Consider the following 18,119-nt stretch of genomic DNA (forward strand, 5'->3'; position numbering starts at 1 on the left):
TTTCTGGCCCCCTAAACAGCTTTAGCACGTCGCGTAGCGTCTGCGATGGCATCGCACAAACGCCACTGCGCTGCCCGTAAATAGCGGCGCCAGTGAAATTACATCCTTTTCAGATTGTAAGCACTATTATTGTTTTGCAGTTTTTATTAATATGAGAAAATTAAGATAAAAGGCATGCGCTGTTCATAATATCATATAGGACTTTTGATTGCGTGCTGCAGTTCTCAAAGATACTGAAAAATAATTAGTAAAGGATATAAGACCTGGTTTCAGCAACTTCGGCTTTGGAATAGTAAACCATCTCTTTTGCATGGATAGACATAAAGCATAAGTTTACATAGATATGTTCGGAAAATGACGGCGATGGTAACAATTTGGCTGCAATTTACATATTGCTATCGCAATGAAAACATATACGAACAGGGCTGCTCTGTTGGGTCAATCCCCATGGTGGCTGGCGATGGATAGGTGCTTTGTGCTTGCCTGTCCTCCTTGCGTGTATTCAAAGCAGCGCGGAGGCTCTGTTGGGTCAATCACAATGGTGGCTGTCAACGCTTACGTGGTTTGTGCTTGCTTGTGCTCCTTGCGTGTATTGAAAGCCGCGCGGAGAGGTTGTCCTCGCAGTACGTACCTCAACGACCGCTCTCGCAAGTACTCCAGTACATGCTTTATTATTGAACAGAGAATACCCGTAGTCGACTGAACGTGAACGGTAGTCGCAAACCTAAGGTTTTGTTAACATTTTTGCTTCTACTCGGTGCTCACTTATTCCAAAACAATTAGTTATACACAGGTTCGAGAGTCACATTGCTGCAACTTACCCAGTGATGTGTAAGTCGAATATAGAAACTGCAAAGAGGCGATCAGGCCTATCAGGTCGTTTACATGTCGCCACCGCATGTTTAGAGGATGCATCCAAACTCCCAGTAAAGGCAACTCCTATCGTAGTTCTTATAAACTTCACGTAAAACTACCTACAACAATTTACAGCGGGACAACTGCGGGCAAAGGCGATGCTGAAGTGTCTCTGGCCTTGATTCACATTTTCTCTTCGTTCCATCTCTTGTTTTTTGTACTTTTAGACTTGAATATTTGTCATGTGTAAATGGCCCATCTGAAAGTGCCAGTCTTCATTCGAGGATTCGGTCAACGACAACTTAAGGCACATGATTGTTAACATTAATCACTGAGTAGACATTCAGTGAAGCCTTCTTGAAGTTACACATGTTAAGTTATGCAAACATAAAAATACAAAATAGAGACGGACAGCTTTCTATGGCAGCGAAGCGAGACCTACAAATTTGAAACACATATATGTGACATTAATGCTGAAAATGGTTTCCAATTTCATTGCCCTTTTGGATCTAATCCTGGAAGTATTTCCTTGCGTAAGGCATATGCAGAAGCAATATACACGACTGAAAGTGGTGGTTGTGTCTGACCAGGACCTAAATGTGGAGAACCAACAAATGCATTCAATACTCATTGCGTAAAGAAACGCGGCGGAGTTCCTTCATTTGTCTCACTACTTCGCCACTATCCCGACGTTCCATCAATGTTTGGAGCACACTACTAACACAAATGTTCTTAGCAGTCTCTCCTCCTACCTTTAGTGCCACCCTAGAGCAATAAAACGTCTGTAATCGCACCAGAAGTGCGAACGTTCTAGAGTAGCCGAAAGCCCTGGAATTCTGGAGAAACCGAATGTCTTAACACGTAGTACCATGGTGCTCGTTGTTCATCTTTCATGGCTGCAGCTTCTTCGTTAGGATGAGAAACCAGTTCGTTCAGTCCAGAAACTTCTTTAACTTCTTACAAGCATGGGGGGTGACCTGCGAGGGGCATGCCTTATATAGTAATTCCTGAAAGCATCAGAGTAGCCATATAGCTCTAAAATCATGCCTTGTCACTATCTTGACAAGGCACCGGCTGCGCATGAACATATTACAGTCATTATAGCCGACATTTACGAATGAATGAATGAATGAATGAATGAATGAATGAATGAATGAATGAATGAATGAATGAATGAAATAATGAATGAATGAATTAATGAATGAATGAATGAATGAATGAATGGCGGCTAACGAAGCCTGTCGGTGCTCACGTTTGCTAGGGAGTGACGTGACGGTCAATAAGAATTTCGCGATAAGTGATGGATAGGGCCTATTATAGCTTCGTCGTTAGCGATCCGATGCAAGTGTCCTCTGTTATGGTCATTTGTTTTGCCACAGCTGCAACTGAGCTCTTTTTTTCCTTGCTTATGTGGTCAAAGGGGACTGAAAGGGAGACCGAGACGTGCAGAGTGACAGACGAGGCGCTTCGTCTGCCTCAGTCTGCACGTGCAAATCTTTGCGCTGTTACTCGCTTAGTATGTTTTTTTTTTCTTCAGCCTCAAATACCCAGTCACTTGTTACTTTCATACAAAAGAGGGTTTTTCTCTATCAAGTTCTATGCTTTTTTCCTATTTCTCTCAAGTATAGTAAATTACCTCGTGGTACACGCATGATAACAGTGTTAAGTTTTATTACCGTTGTTAAGAATGGCCAGCTGCCGTGCAGGATTGCCAGCCACTTCCGACAATGGCGGCAACGTCCCGGCGCTGTTAAGAATGGCCAGCTGCAGTGCAAGATTGCCACCCACCTACGACTATGACGGCCAACATACCGGGAGCTTCGCCGCCTCCTTCTAGCCACAGCGTGACTAAATCGACTTTGTGACGGAATGAGCTCGGCGGGCCAACTATTGTTCCCAAACTCCCCAACGCGCTACTCGGAACGGCTCCGAGTGCTACGGGGCCCTTCTGACGTCGGCTCCGGACATTCGAGCGTGTGTGCCTTTATGTGCGTAGGCCGTCCTGCGGGAGGCGGTTAGTTTGCGCCGACGAAACGAACGTTCGCTGCCTTGTATCGCCGGAGGACCTAGTGTTTGAAAACTGCTGTTGTGCGGATGCTCGACACACTTCTCTCGAGCAGTCAGGTTGGACTGACACTTCGCTCAAGCAGTCATGTTAGACTGATGTACTTTCTCAAACAGTCATGTTAGACTGATATAAATATTGTAAATAAACCCATATTCCTCGTTCTCGATGAGAAGCAGTCTTTCCCTTCATCAACGTCCTCAGCGTAGATAAGTTGGACGACGGCATGGGCCAGCTACCTTCTAATTCATGCCGGACTCCAATCTGACAACGGATCACGAGCGACGGGATTGAGCCCCCAATCCTGACACCGTTCACTTAGCAGGAACGAATACTTGCAAATAGGTTTTATGTCTGGGTGTTCAGTGTGCTACAGTTGTACTTTCAACATCTGCAAGTGTAGCAGTTTGCAGTTTGCAAGCAGCTTTTTGCAGCGCTGCTTATAACAACGGTAATTGTCCTTTATCATGATGAACGTAAGTGTAATCAAACCTGACGTTGAAAGAGGTAAAATTTTTCGAATATATTTATCATCGTTGAAATTGAACGACACCGTAGTAATAATTTTGATTTCATTAAGCGGGATAACATCATCGGATTGGGAGTGTTCTTCCTGCAACATGACGATACCTTAATAAGAGATGTGCATGCAGCGAGGAGTCCGTACCTGTGTAAATACTAGTAGCCGTGCCTAAATTGATCATATGTGTTATAACTCAACTGTTATGACTGCTACCGAGCGGGAACGGCATCCGGGCGGACGGCCAGGAGCATAATAACGCTCACACAAGAACGGGAACACTGTGCCCGTTTATTCAGTGACAGCCCTTTACTCCGACGTTCCGAATCCACTCCAGCACGTGTGATGACGTCGGTAGCAGGTCCCGGCGAACGCGGTTTTTCAGTCTTTGTTGTCGTTTTCACTTTGCAGCACTCTTCTCTCCTTAAATTGAGTACTGTTGTACCGATTTTCGTATACGGGTCGATCCACGAAGCAGAGCTGGTTCAGCCTCTTCTGGTAGCGTCGGCACACAAGCTGGTGGATCTTGCGACAATTGTGCCGGCACATGACTGTATGGAGGACGGACTTGATCCATGTGACGCTGAAGCTCACCTTCTGCCGTTTCAACGGTGATCATTCGGGATCCTCTTGTTTCTTTCACTGTGGCTGGCAGCCACCTTTCTTCTCCCTCTCCGAAGTTGCGAGCCCGAACGAAGGGGCCCGGGTTCAGCTTGCTTTCTTGATCTGCCTGTGGACAGATAGGAAAGGTTACGGGCGGTGGAAGGCACGTGTTCAACCGAGAACGGATCTGGTACCCCAAAAGTCGTTGAGACGGTGATCTTCCATCAACCAGGGGCGATCTACGGTAGCTAAAGGGCAGTTTAGCCAATAGCTCAGACAAGTCACCGGACCGAACATTCTTGAGGCCATCTTTCAGCGTCCGCACGGCGCGTTCAGCAAGCCCGTTCGATTGGGCGACTTATGGTGCCGTACGCAATGCTTTATGTTATTTTCTTTCGAAAACTTCGTGAAAGTCTCTGACGTGAACTGAGTTCCGTTGCCTGTCACAATGGTTCTTGGTATGCCCAGCCTGCTGAATATTTCACGCAAGGATGTAACTGTCGATTGCGTTGTGGCATGACGCACTGGAATTGCTTCGATCTATTTCGAATGTGAATCTATGACCACTAGGATCATGGTGTTAGTCACTGGACCAGCATAACCCAAATGTACACGTGACCAATTCTCTTGCGTTAGTGGCCAGCTTACTGGTATTTTTCCCGGTGGCATTGCGCTTGCTTATATGCCTATACTACTATCCCTTCTTATTTGTTCGATAGCTCCGTCGATGCCGGGCCACCACACGACCATACGGACCAATGCCTTCATTGCAGACATTCCCTGGTGTGTGTCGTGCAAAAAATTTTAAAAAATTATGTTATGGGGCTTTACGTGCCAAAACCACGTTCTGATTATGAGGCACGGCGTAGTGGGGAACTCCGGAAATTTAGACCACCTGGGGTTCTTTAACGTGCACCTAAATCTAAGTACACTGGGGTTTTCGCATTTCGCCCCCATCGAAATGCGGCCGCCGTGGCCGGGATTCAATCCCGCTACCTCGTGGTCAGCAGCCCAATACCATAGCCACTGAGCAACCACGGCGGGTGCGTCTCGTGCAGGAGTTGCAGCATGTGAGCACGAGCAGCCTCGGGAATCACGGCTCTGTTACCTCAGTAAATGAGATCTTCGTAATAAAGGCCAACGCATCTTTTTTTTAAAGAAACGAGAAAATTTGATGAACATGACACAGCCTTATTTACTCTTTGTCCAGTTTCTAAATGTCGCTAGTCGATACCAAAAGGCGCGTTCTCGTTGGAACTCGGCATCCCAGGTGACGTCGTCCGGCGTTCCTTCGAGTGTGTTCCTTCGAGTGTGCCTTTCTCAAAGCCATGCTGGATAATCTCCGGATTGGTTTTACAATGGACGCGACGGGGAACTGTGTTAGCTCGGTACTTATCTTAGCTGTGTTCACGAATATAGGTCGAGTTTCTTTGGCCACTAATCTCATCTTGTGTAACATTTTCGAAAAAAAAGTTAGGTCTATATCCGAATAATCATGGTCCTGAATGTATTGCCACGATGCGACAAATCACAGCTCTTAAATCGACCGACCGGCTAGAATATATCCACTGAGCTGGCGCTTAACCGCTTTCCATGTACCCGGACTAGCCTGCAAGAATTCCATGTGCTGATCTTACGGACAGGGCTGAAGTGTTGACTTTGGTATTTGCATCTAAATGCGCTCATGCAGTACCGAAAAATGTTGCTAAGAGCTCAGTTCATGTAAAAACCCTAATGGGTTGATCGAATCGCATCTTCAACAATTATGACTGTGTTATAATAACTTCACATAATTATTCAGGAGTGGAAGGCTTTAACCGCACACTGTCACGTAGGCAATAAATTAATAAACTCAGGAATGATAATGTAAATCAGAGATGTTGTTTTAAACTCCTGATCATAGAAATTTGTCTCGCAAATTTTGTCAGCCTGTCTATAAAGCCAAGCCACAGAAGCGGTATTGCAACATACAGTCGATTCTGTAAAACCCCGTTGTAACAAACGAAGAAAAAAATACGCCCTCGTTCTACCCTGTGAAAGTGGATGTAGATTGGAAGTGTTGCCGACGTTAGGCAAGCACCCCCACCACAAGCGGCTTACGTCACGCGCAAACGCCCATGTGCGCAAGTGCCGCAAGCCTCCTCAACCTTCTAGGCCCTCCACCAAGCGCTAGTGCATTATTGAACTAAATGAATGAACCCGCCGTGGTTGCTCAGTGGCTATGGTGTTAGGCTGCTGAGCACGAGGTCGCGGGATTGAATCCCGGCCACGGCGGTCGCATTCCGATTGGGGCGAAATGTGAAAACACCCGTGTACTTAAATTTAGGTGCACGTTAAAAAACCCCAGGTGGTAGAAATTTCCGGAGTCCTCCACTACGGCGTGCCTCATAATCAGAAAGTGGTTTTGGCACGTAAGACCACTTAATTTAAAACTAAATGAATCTTTTAAAGTAAATTGCGTCAGAAAAATGCGTAAAGTACGATCTACACGCAAGCTGCAGTTTCAGTTTATTCTCCATTCAATAACAATGAGTAGGCAACAGATAGTATGTAGACGAGGGTCCCAAAGTCAATGACTGCAGCGGGACCCTCGGTTCAGAGATGATAGCTTCAGATCATTATTCGAATGTAGGTGAAAACATAAATGGGTTTCGCGGAAAGTAAAATGCAAAGCCCTTTTGCAGCTGCCGCTTCAGCTGCCGTTTGGGGTCTCTGAGTGGTCGCGGCCGCTATGTTGCGGTACCGTTATCAAAGCATACGTCCTCATTCTTGTAGGCCCTACGCTTAGCGCAAGTGCTTTATTGAACTAATTGAATCTCTCAATAGAAATTCCTAAAAAATTCGTTTAAACCACGATTGTACACTACCTGCAGGCGTGAAAGCATCGAATAGTAATTCAAATATACGAGAAAACATAATTCTGTTCCGCGGAAACTCGAATACAAATTCCAGCTGCTGTTCGTTCTTGTGTGAGCACCACTCACGCTGACACGAAAAATCCCGACAAACTAGAAGGTAACAGTTTCGCTGTAGAACTTCACATACACGTCGACACACGAATGTTAAGATAAGGTGGTCAGGCTCGCAAAATAAATGAAGAAGACATTTCATACCTTTCTGAGGTCTGCGAAGTTCCAAGCCCGCGTTGTACCTCAAAAGTTCTGCGCAGAAGCAAAGACAAGACAGCACGCGAACATTTGGGAACATTTCAGATGAAAAATAAGAAAAAAATTGTGCTTCCTGCTTCCACTATACTTTTCCAACACAGACATAAAATCTTAAGGCATTCTTAAGAACTTAGGGCATGAAATTCTCTCCTGCACGCGGCAGTACATTTAACAGTGCTAGCGTGTCAGGAAATTTGCTTGCATGGCTGATTTTCTCAACAGAAAACAGATGTTAAGAAGCGCACACGTGTGCGTGACATCTTGTTAGTCAAGCAATTTCACTCGTAGCGCATTTACAGTGCGCGGCCTATCTTTCCGATTACCATTTGCCATTTCTAAAGAGCACGCAGCAGACGCGGTGACATGTTTAATATTTTTAAGACTCGCAGCGATTCCTTCAATCGCCACTCGTACACTCTCAGCACCTTACACGTCCTCTTCAGTAAAAGGCGCTTTGCATGCGTCACTGTCTTACACTTGTGGTGTGCCAGTAGCACAGATGAGCTTTCGAATCGCTATACACCGAGTCACCCTGACGTGCGTCACCCTGCCCTGAGGTACGCCTCCCGCCGGGGGCACCGCCGCACAGGCAGAGTTCGCACCGGAAGGAGAAATTGAAGCTAACGGGCAAATTATCTACTTGACGTCACCAACCCTCCATTAAGGCCGGTAAATTGATAAATAAAGAAAGCTCACAGCCATCCCCCCACCCCCCTCAATGACTTAGCATGTACTGTATTTGCCCGATACCCAACACGAACAACGATATGCTTAAAGAACGAACGCTCGATTTTAATGTCAGAAGGAATAGCTAACGGGCCATTCCGCGCCAAACGAACCAGCTGAAAACTCTACTCTCTCACATTTTTCTTTTGTTTTTTAAATTGTGGGTATTTCCTAGATCTATAGATTCGCATTCCCAAGTTATTTCCTGCAGAAAAAAAAGTTCGTAAGCCTGAGAGTCATTTGAATTCCACCTTTTACATCAGAACATGGTGCACAAGAAAATATTATTTATAAATTATTCCTAATTCGATGAAAGCGGAAATCTTGTTTCAACACCTTAGAAATGGTGTACTTAGCTATGCACTCTCCCTTGTGGGCCCCAACATTACTGTTCATACGTAGACACATATGCGATCAAGAAGATCAATTTATTGGATATTGGAGTTCTTTATTAATGACCTGAGATTTATTTGTGGCAGTTTTCTTAACTATTCCTAGCGGTCTTGTGTCCAACTATTGGCGAAGATATTTTGACATTCAACAACCACGAAACATTAAAGAAAAATTACCCTAAATTCGCGAAAATTGCGTGTGTGCGCAGTTTTCAGTCGCGAATTCTGCCATGAGGTGGTCCACCTGTGGTCCACCTGTCCACCTGCGTGCTTCATAAAAGGACGCCGAACATCTTGTTTCACAAAGCTTAATTGCTAAAATTTTTCTTGCAGACGAGAAAAGAGAAATTGAAATTGGCTCCCTACTCCATAGGGCGCCTTTGACAATCAGTTGCATCTTCAACGCTTGAGGATGGGCTTCAATTATTGCAGATGCGCACAATAGAGTGCGCGCCGAAAATAAGGTGGGTGGTGCAAAACAACGTCCGAAACATCAACAACGATAATTCCAACAGCAACGACGCAACGACAAAGGCAGGCAGTTTACGCAGTCGCTCAAAGGATTCACTGCCGCCAAGTACATCATCAATGCAGTGCAACGCCGTGCTTTACTGCACTGCCTTCGGGAGTGGCCCACATTTTTCGTCAGACGAATACCTACAAAGTGTGTGCAGTCAGCCTATAGTGACAGGCATAAAAATAATAAAATTGTTGCCTTTAATTTCACAATGCTGCACAGCGTGCTATGAAGGACACCGTGGAGGACGTCACCATGTTATTTATACCGCCTGTAGTTATTTACTTTGTGTCTAAATCTACACGTACTTTTACAAAAGAACGATCCATGAATGCTTGAGCGATTCCAATGGTAATGAGAACGTTGGCAAACCTTGCACGAGCCCTTATAACACCGTACATTGTTTCCGCGACAGTGGAAAAGACCACGACGTTGTGCATTGAAGCGTGCATGTTGCGGTCGACCATAACGCTGATAAACCGAGTCCGAACATGAAAATTCTAGATTGCACTCCGCAGAATCTTTGTCTTACCTTGCCTTCCGTGGAAGCCCAATGCCAATGGTGATGTGCTGCCGAGCTGGAGGTCGCGGGCTCAATTCCGCGGCTGTGGCGGCTGCATTTTGATGGGGGCGGAATGCAAAAACGCTCGCGTATACTGTGCATTGGGTGCGCGTTAAACAACCCCAGGTGATCCCCCACCGTACGTCGTACCTCATAATCTGGTCCTAGTTTTGGTACGTAATAACGCAACCTTAATTTGTTTTGTCTTAGGTTGTCCAAGACAACTAGTTCTTGTTTCTGCGAGAAATGCATGTGAGCACTGACAGTATGTTTCAGGCCATATTCGCTAAGCTACTCACTCATGAGAACAGTCCGCTATTGGCTGGCCTTTTCATTTACGTCCTTGTCTGCGGAGTGAGAAAACGCGTACACCGGTATCCCAGCAATAACACCGACCCTATAGGCGGGAATTATTTGTACAATCTGGCCCTTGCTACGTCGAATCGTCAAGACAAACATAGGTAATAATGTTTTGGTCTGCTGCGTTTGTGGGCGCCTTGAAAACCTCACCGCTGTCATGGAAACTAAACGAAGTATTCGCCGATAATACTTGCGTTTATTTGTTTTGGTGCTGGTTCCTTTGAACGAAAGCGCACCGTGTTACGGTCACGTTCTTTTTTTAATTACTTTGACTAGCTAAGAATAAATATTGTCTACTTGATGTAACTTCACTTTAGGGCCCATTCGCACGAATAACGGTTGCTCGCAACAGACTGGAAGGAAGACGAAATTTCTAATTGAAGAAAGACATGTTGTTTGCAGATTCACATTTACACGCAGAAAAAATAAAGTGCATAGAAGGGGCTACACCCGAAATACCAGGAGTGAGAAACACAGGTTTAAGGACCTTTCTCATCTGCTGAAGCCAATGATATACTACTCAGAGGTCGGCAAATGTGTCTTCCGCGTGAAAAGTGTCTTCCGCGTGAAAGATGTCTTCCGCGTGAAAGGTGTCTTCCGCGTGAAAGGTGCGGGCACTTTGGCGCAGGAAAATACAGACTGGTGGTGAAGCATTGACTTGCATTATTTGGAAGTAACTGTAATTATTTAAAAACCAATGTCTTTTTGGCAAGTTCCGCCCCTTCCCCTTGTTTTTTCGCATGCGGTATCTTATTTCTAGCCTATGTTGTGGAACAATCCTGGAGATAGGGCGCTCATTTTAAAGGTATGCACCGATTCCGTAGATAGATCCCGTACTGTGGTACCACCATGCCGTGCCAACACGTGACACTGGCACGGATGGCACTACATGGTGTGGTGCGCCATGTGTTCTCGCATTATTCCCTCGTGACACCTAGCGTTTTGAAACGCTATCATTGCGACGCTCACGACTGAGACGCTGCGAGCCGGAGAACAAATTCTATAGTTCATGAACCCCATTCACACTGACAACTCGCTGAGGAAGACATTGTCTTTCATCGGCGTCGACAAGAACTTAAATCGTCTTTGCTTCTACCCGGTTGCACGTTCCGAAGCCTGAAAAAGGGCCCTATTAAATTTCTTACGTGGACGTATTACGGTTTCATACTATCTCGGTGGTGAATTGGTCTACCTGCTTTATTTATATTGAAATAATTTCTGAAATCGCCTGGTACAGCTGTTCTGCGTTTTCAGAAAATTTGTGGAAGAGATGGAAATTACGTGCATAAGAAATCGCAACGTCTAGACAGCCAATTAAAATTATTCACTAATTATCTTTCTAAATATTCACCTTAGGGCTCGCGAGTCAATTAAGAAATTGTTGCAAAGCAGTGAAGAAGTCCGGTATGCTTAACATTATTCCTGAGGCTAGAACTGCTTTCGAGAGACCAATTACGAAACAGGAGTATTCGTAACTTTTTTTTTAATGAATAGCTAAACAACCAAGAAATAAAAAACAACAATTTCACTCTGTGAAGATGGAATGGCAGCGAAAGCACACAACAGTCAAAGCTCTCAAAGGAAAAGCAAAGTGCTTTCGCTGCCATTCCATCTTCACAGAGTGGAATGGTTGTCAGGAGCCGCGTGCATTTCTCGAAACTTGGCCTTGAGCGCCTTGTGCTTGTACATTTCGTTGAGGTTCTCGGTGGGCGGGAACGGAACGCTCACCATCGTTCTGTTGCTGGGTATGAACGGTGCGCCGAACCGGCTCTTCTCCTTGTTGTTCTTCAAGGACGTGTAGTGTGCTGGTGGATTTGCGTCCGCTTCTGTGGCAGAACCAACGTCTCTAGCGAAATGAGAAACTCGGCCACGCTGATCGGCTCGGGCATGTTCATGCTCAATTCCTCGCTCGGCGCGTTGTTCAGCCACCGTACAATGTGGACGTGTGCGCTTCCTCTCTGCTGAAATTCAACACGCTTGAAGAAGTCCAGAACGTTGTACGGCTTGAACGGAGACACCTTGTTGTCTTTGAGAATGTTCAGGATCACGGCGAACAGAAATGTGTCAAGGGGACACATAGCTGTTCATTTTCTGATAGTCTAGCGGGAGTAAAAGCAATATGCGCATGCGTTGCTCGCCATGCATTTGATCTCTTCGTAGAAGTTACTGTCTATTTTTTTTATTTCTTTATGTTCTATGTTCTAACTTTTGAACTACTATTCTTTAGTTGGCCCGTTTTCTTTTGTCTGGATGCTTTGTGTGCCTACTTGTATCGTGACATGCGTCAGGATAGATCATGGTTTCATTGTCTGTCACTACTGATGAAACTAGTTGTAAAAGCCGTATCCTTCGTTTGTCTGTTCCCAACTTCGCAGTATGTTACTTATAAATACAGGTCTTTATTGCAGTGTCATGTATACATAATATTGCGTGTAAATCAAACTGTATGTACTTATATGCTGACCCATACAAATCATCAATGAGTGTATCCTGTATCAGTCCAACCACTCTGATGTCCGATATTGTGAAAAGATGTAAATCGCCTTTAACTTTTATGCATTTGAATTTGCAGTCAGCACGTCGAAAATATATATATTATTTAATATAATATAATTATTATATATATATATATATATATATATATATATATATATATATATATATATATATATATATATATATATATATATATATATTTAGAAAAGATAACTTAGAACATGACACCGCCTTATTTACTCTTTGTCCAGTTACTAAATCTCGCTAGTCGATACCAAAGGCGCGTTCTCGTCGAAAGTCGGACCCATGTGACGTTGTCCGCGGCGTCTTCGAGTGTGTTGGATTTGCAGCATTTCTCAAAACCAGACTGCATAATCTCCGGATAGGTTTTACGGTGGACGCGACGGGGTAACTCTGTTAGCTCGGCGCTTATTTTAGCTTTGTTCACGAAAATAGGTCGAGATTCCTTGGTCACTAATCTCATCTTGTGTAAAATATTCAAAAAAAAAAGAAAGGTCGGTCTATATCTGAATCATTATGGTACTGATTGTATTGCCACGCTGGGACAAATCACTGCTCTTAAACTGACCGACTGGCTAAAATATATCCACTGAGCTGGCGCTTAAACGGCTTTCCATGTACGCGGACTTGCCTGCAAGAATGCCATGTGCTGATGTTACGGACAGGGTAGAAGTGTTGACTTTGGTATTTGCATCTAAATGCGCTCATGCAGTACCGAAAAATGTTGCTAAGAGCTGAGTTCATTTAAAAACCCTAATGGGTTGATCGAATCGCATCTTCAACAATTATGACTGTGTTATAATAACTTCAGATAATTATATAGGAGTGGAAGGCTTTAACCGCACACTGTCACGTAGGCAATAATGAAATCAGGAATGATAACGTAAATCAGAGATGTTGTTTTAAACGCCTGATCATAGAAATTTATCTCGCGAATTATGTCAGCCTGACTATAACGCCAAGCCATAGAAGCGGTATTGCAACATACAGTCGATTCTGTAAAACCCCGTTCTAACAAACGAAGAAAAAGATACGCCCTGTTCCACCCTGTGAAAGTGGATGTAGATTGAAGCTGTTGCCGACGTTAGGCAAGCACCCCCACCATAAGCGGCTTACGTCACGAGCACACGCCCATGTGCGCAAGTGCAGCACGCCTCCTCATCCTTCCAGGCCCTCCGCCAAGCGCTAGTGCATTATGGAACTAATTGAATCTGTCAAAGTAAATTGCGTCAGAAAACACACAAGCTGCAGTTTAAGTCTCAGTTTATTCTCCATTCAATAACAATGAGTGGGTAACAGGTAGTATGCAGACGAGGGTCCCACACTCAATTACTGCAGCGTGACCCTCCGTTCAGACATGATAGCTTCGGATCAATATTCGAATGTAAAAGAAAGCATAAATCTGTTTTGCGGAAGGGGAAAGACAAAGCCCTCTTGCAGCTGCCGCTTCAGCTGCCGTTTGAGGTCTCTGAGTGGTCGCGGCCGCTATGTTGCGGTACCGTTATCAAAGCATACGTGCTCATTCTTAAGTAAAACTCTTGCTTGGGCTAGTTGGTTCATGCTTGAAGTAGGTAAAGGCAAGGCGCAGAAGACCAGGACTTAGGAAGAAGAACACAAACGACAAGACAAGTCTTGTCGTTTGTGTTCTTCTTCCTAAGTCCTGGTCTTCTGCGCCTTGCCTTTACCTACTTCATGCTCATTCTTGTAGGCCCTACGCCTAGCGCAAGTGCGTTATTGAACTAATTAAATCTCTCAAAGGAAAATTGATACAAAATTTGTGTAAACCACGATTGTGCACTACCTGCAGGCATGATAACATCGGATAGTAATTCAAATATACGAGAAAACATAATTCTGTTACGCGCAAACTGGAACACAAATTCCAGCTGCGGTTTGTTTTTGTTTGAGCACCGCTCACCCGGACACGAAAAATCCCGACAAACTAGTAGGCAATCGTTTCGCTGTGAAACTTCACATACACGTCACAACACGAGTGATAAGATAAGGTGGTCGGGCATGCAAAAAGAAATAAAGAAGACATTTCATACCTTTCTAGGATCTGCGAAGTTCCAAGCCCGCGTTGTACCGTAAACGTTCTGCGCAGAAGAAAAGACAAGACAGCACGCGAACATTTGGGAAGATTTCAGAGGAAAATGAAAAAAAAATTGTGCTTCTTGCTTCCACTATAATTTTGCAACACAGACATGAAAATCTTAACGCTATCTTAAGAGCTTAGGGCACAAAATCCTCTCGTGCAGGTTGCAGTACATTTAACTGTGCCAGCGTGTCAGGAAATTTGCATGCATGACTGGTTTTCTATTCAGAAAAGAGGTGTTAAGATGTGCACACGTGTGCGTGACATCTTGTTAGTCAAAGAATTTCACTTGTAGCGCATTTACAGTGCGCGCCCTTTCTTTGCGATTACCCTTTGCAATTTCTAAAGGGGCCCGGCAGACGCGGTGATATGTTTATTATTTTTAAGGCACGCCGCGTTTCCTTCAATCGCCATTCGTACACTCTCAGCACTTTACACGACCTCTTCATCAAAGGCACTTTGCATGCGTCACTGTCTTACACTTGTGGTGTGCCAGTAGCACAGATGAGCTTTCGAATCGCTATACACCGGAGTCACCCTGCCCTGAGGTACGCCTCCCGTCGGGGGCACCGCCGCACAGGCAGAGTTCGCACCGAAAGGAGAAATTGAAGCTAACGGGCAAATTATCTACTTGACGTCACCAACCCTCCATTAAGGCAGGTAAATTAATAAATAAAAAAAGGTCACAGCCATGACCCCCCCCCCCCCCCGGCCACTCGTTGACGTAGCATATACTGCATTGGCCCGATATCCAGCACGAAGTAGGATATGCTTAAAGAACGAACGCTCGATTGTAATGTCGGAAGGAAAAGCTAGCGGGTCATTCCACGCCAAACGAACCAGTTGAAAACTCCGCTCTCCCATATTCTTCTTTAAATTGTGGGTATTTCCTAGATCTATGGATTCGCATTCCCAAGGTATTTCCTGCACAAAAAAAAAGTTCGTTAGCCTGAGAGTCATTTGAAGGGCACTTTTAAGATCAGAACACGGTGCACAAGAAAATATTATTCATAAGTTATTCCTAATTCGATGAAAGCGCAAATGTCGCCTCAACACCTTAGAAATTATGTACTTTGCTATGCACTCTCCTTTGTTGGCCCCAACATTATTGTTCATACGTACACACACATATGCGATCATGAAGATCAATTTATTGGATATTGGAGTTCTTTATTAATTACCTGAGGTATTTGTGGCAGTTTTGTTTACTATTCCTAGTGGTTTTGGGTCCAAGTATTCAAGAAATTTTGGCGTTCAACGACCACGAAAGATTGAAGATAAATTACCCTAAATTGCGAAAACTGCGTTTGTGTGCAGTTTTCAGTTGCGAATTCTGCCATGAGGTGGTCCACCTGTGTCCACCTGTGTCCACATGTGGTCCATCTGTCCACCTGCGTGTTTCATAAAAGGACACCAATTAATTTGTTTCGCCAAGCTTAATTGCTTGAAATTGAAATTGGCTCCCTACTCCATACGGCGCCTTTGACCATCAGTTGCATCTTCTACGATTGGAGATGGGCCTCAAACATTGCAGATACGCACAATAGAGCTCGCGCCGAAAATAAAGTGGGTGGTGAAAAACAACGTCATAAACATCGTCAACGATAATGCCAACAGCAACGTTGCAGTAACAAAGTCAGGTAGTTTACGCAGTAGCTTAAACGATTCGCTGCCGCCAAGTACATCGGCAGTGCAGTGCTACGCCGTGTTTTACTTCACTGCTTTTTGGGAGTGGCCCACATTTTTCGTCAGCCGAATACCTACAACGTGTGTGCAGTCAGCCTATAATGACAGGCATAAAAATAAATTGTTGCCTGTAACCTCGATGTCCCATCGTGGGAGGCCTAGGCCCAGCCGACTGAACTGCTGGTGTTCATTAAAGTTCACTCTCTCTCTCTCTGCCTGTAACGTCACAATGCTGCAAAACAGGCTATGAAGGACACCTTGGAGGACGTCGCCACGTTATTTACACCAGCTGTAGTTATTATGCGAAGCATATTAACGTAGGTTTCGGGCCTTTGCGCGACGCCCGGCGGTGGCCACCATTGACCCTGAAGTGGGGTCACGTGACATGACGTCACACCGGCTGCAGATGGGGCCTCATATCGCGCCGTCGGTCGCCTCCCGGCGGTGGCCACCATTGACCCTGAAGTGAGATCACATGATGTGACGTCACGTGATGACGTCACACCGGCTGCAGATGGGGCCTCATATCGCGCCGTCGGACGTCGCCCGGCGGAGGCCTCCACGCTTCGGTTCGCGCCGTCGCGCGCGACGCGCCGGCGGCGCCACCATCGCTGCAGCACGTGATGTGTGACGTCACGCGAGGGATGAAGCGGCGCGCGCCCGCCGTCGCGTCAGTCTCTGTGCCCGCAACCGCGCCAGCGTCTTTGCGCCGGGCGTGTATGCGGTCAACATGCCTCCAAACGCTAAGGACGTTAATAATAGGAATGCAAAACGAAGGCTGCAGCGTGCTACGGAAACCGATGAAGAACACGAAGAACGCCTAGCCAAGCGGCGCACATGCTTAACATGCTTCGCATCCACTGGGCTTAACCTTGATAAGCCTTCAATTTTTTACTTTGTGTCTGAATCCAAATGTACTTTCAAAAAGAATGATTCAATGAATGCTTGAGTGATTCCAATAGTAATGAAAACGTTGGCAAACTTTGCACGAGCCCTTGCAGCAAACCTTGCAGGAGCCCGGACCAGGACGAATTTTACTTCAACTACGAGACTTTTCTTCCGAGGAACCCGTATGGGTTTCCTTTGAAGCATCTGCTACGAACGGGTGGATGTCTGATTTTCCCTTTATTAATTAATCCCTTATTATACCATACATTGTTTCCGCTACAGTGGAAAAGACCGCGGCAATCCCGGCCACGGCGGCCGCATTTCGATGGGGGCGAAATGCGAAAACACCCGTGTACTTAATTTAGGTGCACGTTAAAGAACCCCTGGTGGTCGAAATTTCCGGAGTCCCCCACTACGGCGTGCCTCACAATCAGAAAGTGGTTTTGGCACATAAAACATATATATATATATATATGGCACATATATATATATATATAAAAGACCGCGGCGTTGTGCATTGAAGCGTGAACGCTGGGGTCTACCATAACGCTGATAAATCGAGTCCTAACATGAAAATTTTAGATTGTTTTGCACATCTTCTTTGTCTTACCTTGGCTCGCGTATACTGTATACTTAAACGCTCGCGTATACTGTGCATTGGGTGCGCGTTAAACAACTCCAGGTGATCCCCACCATACGTCGTGCCTAATAATCTGACCGTAGTTTTGGTACGTAAGACCGCTACCTTAATTTCTTTGTCTTTAGTTTTCCAAGACAACATGTTCTTGTTTCTGCGAGAAATGCATGTGAGCGCTCACAGACAGTTTCAGGCCATATTCGCTAAGCTACTCACTCATGAGACCAGTCCGCTATTTGCTGGCATTTTCATTTACGTCGTTGTCGGCGGACTGAGAAAACGCGTACGCCGGTCTCCCAGCAATAACACCGACCCTATAGGCGGGAATTATTTATACAATCCGGCCCCTGCTACGTGGAATCGTGAAGACAAACATAGGTAATAATGTTATGGTCTGCTGCTTTTGCGAGCCCCTTGAAAACCTCACCGCCGTCATGGAAACTAAACGAAGTATTCGCCAGTAATACTTGCGTTTATTTGTTTTGGTGCTAGTTCCTTTGAACGAAAACGCCCCGTTTTACGGTCACGT

The sequence above is a fragment of the Dermacentor andersoni genome, chromosome 5 (assembly GCF_023375885.2).
Source record: "Dermacentor andersoni chromosome 5, qqDerAnde1_hic_scaffold, whole genome shotgun sequence".
Classification (NCBI taxonomy): Eukaryota; Metazoa; Arthropoda; class Arachnida; order Ixodida; family Ixodidae; genus Dermacentor; species Dermacentor andersoni.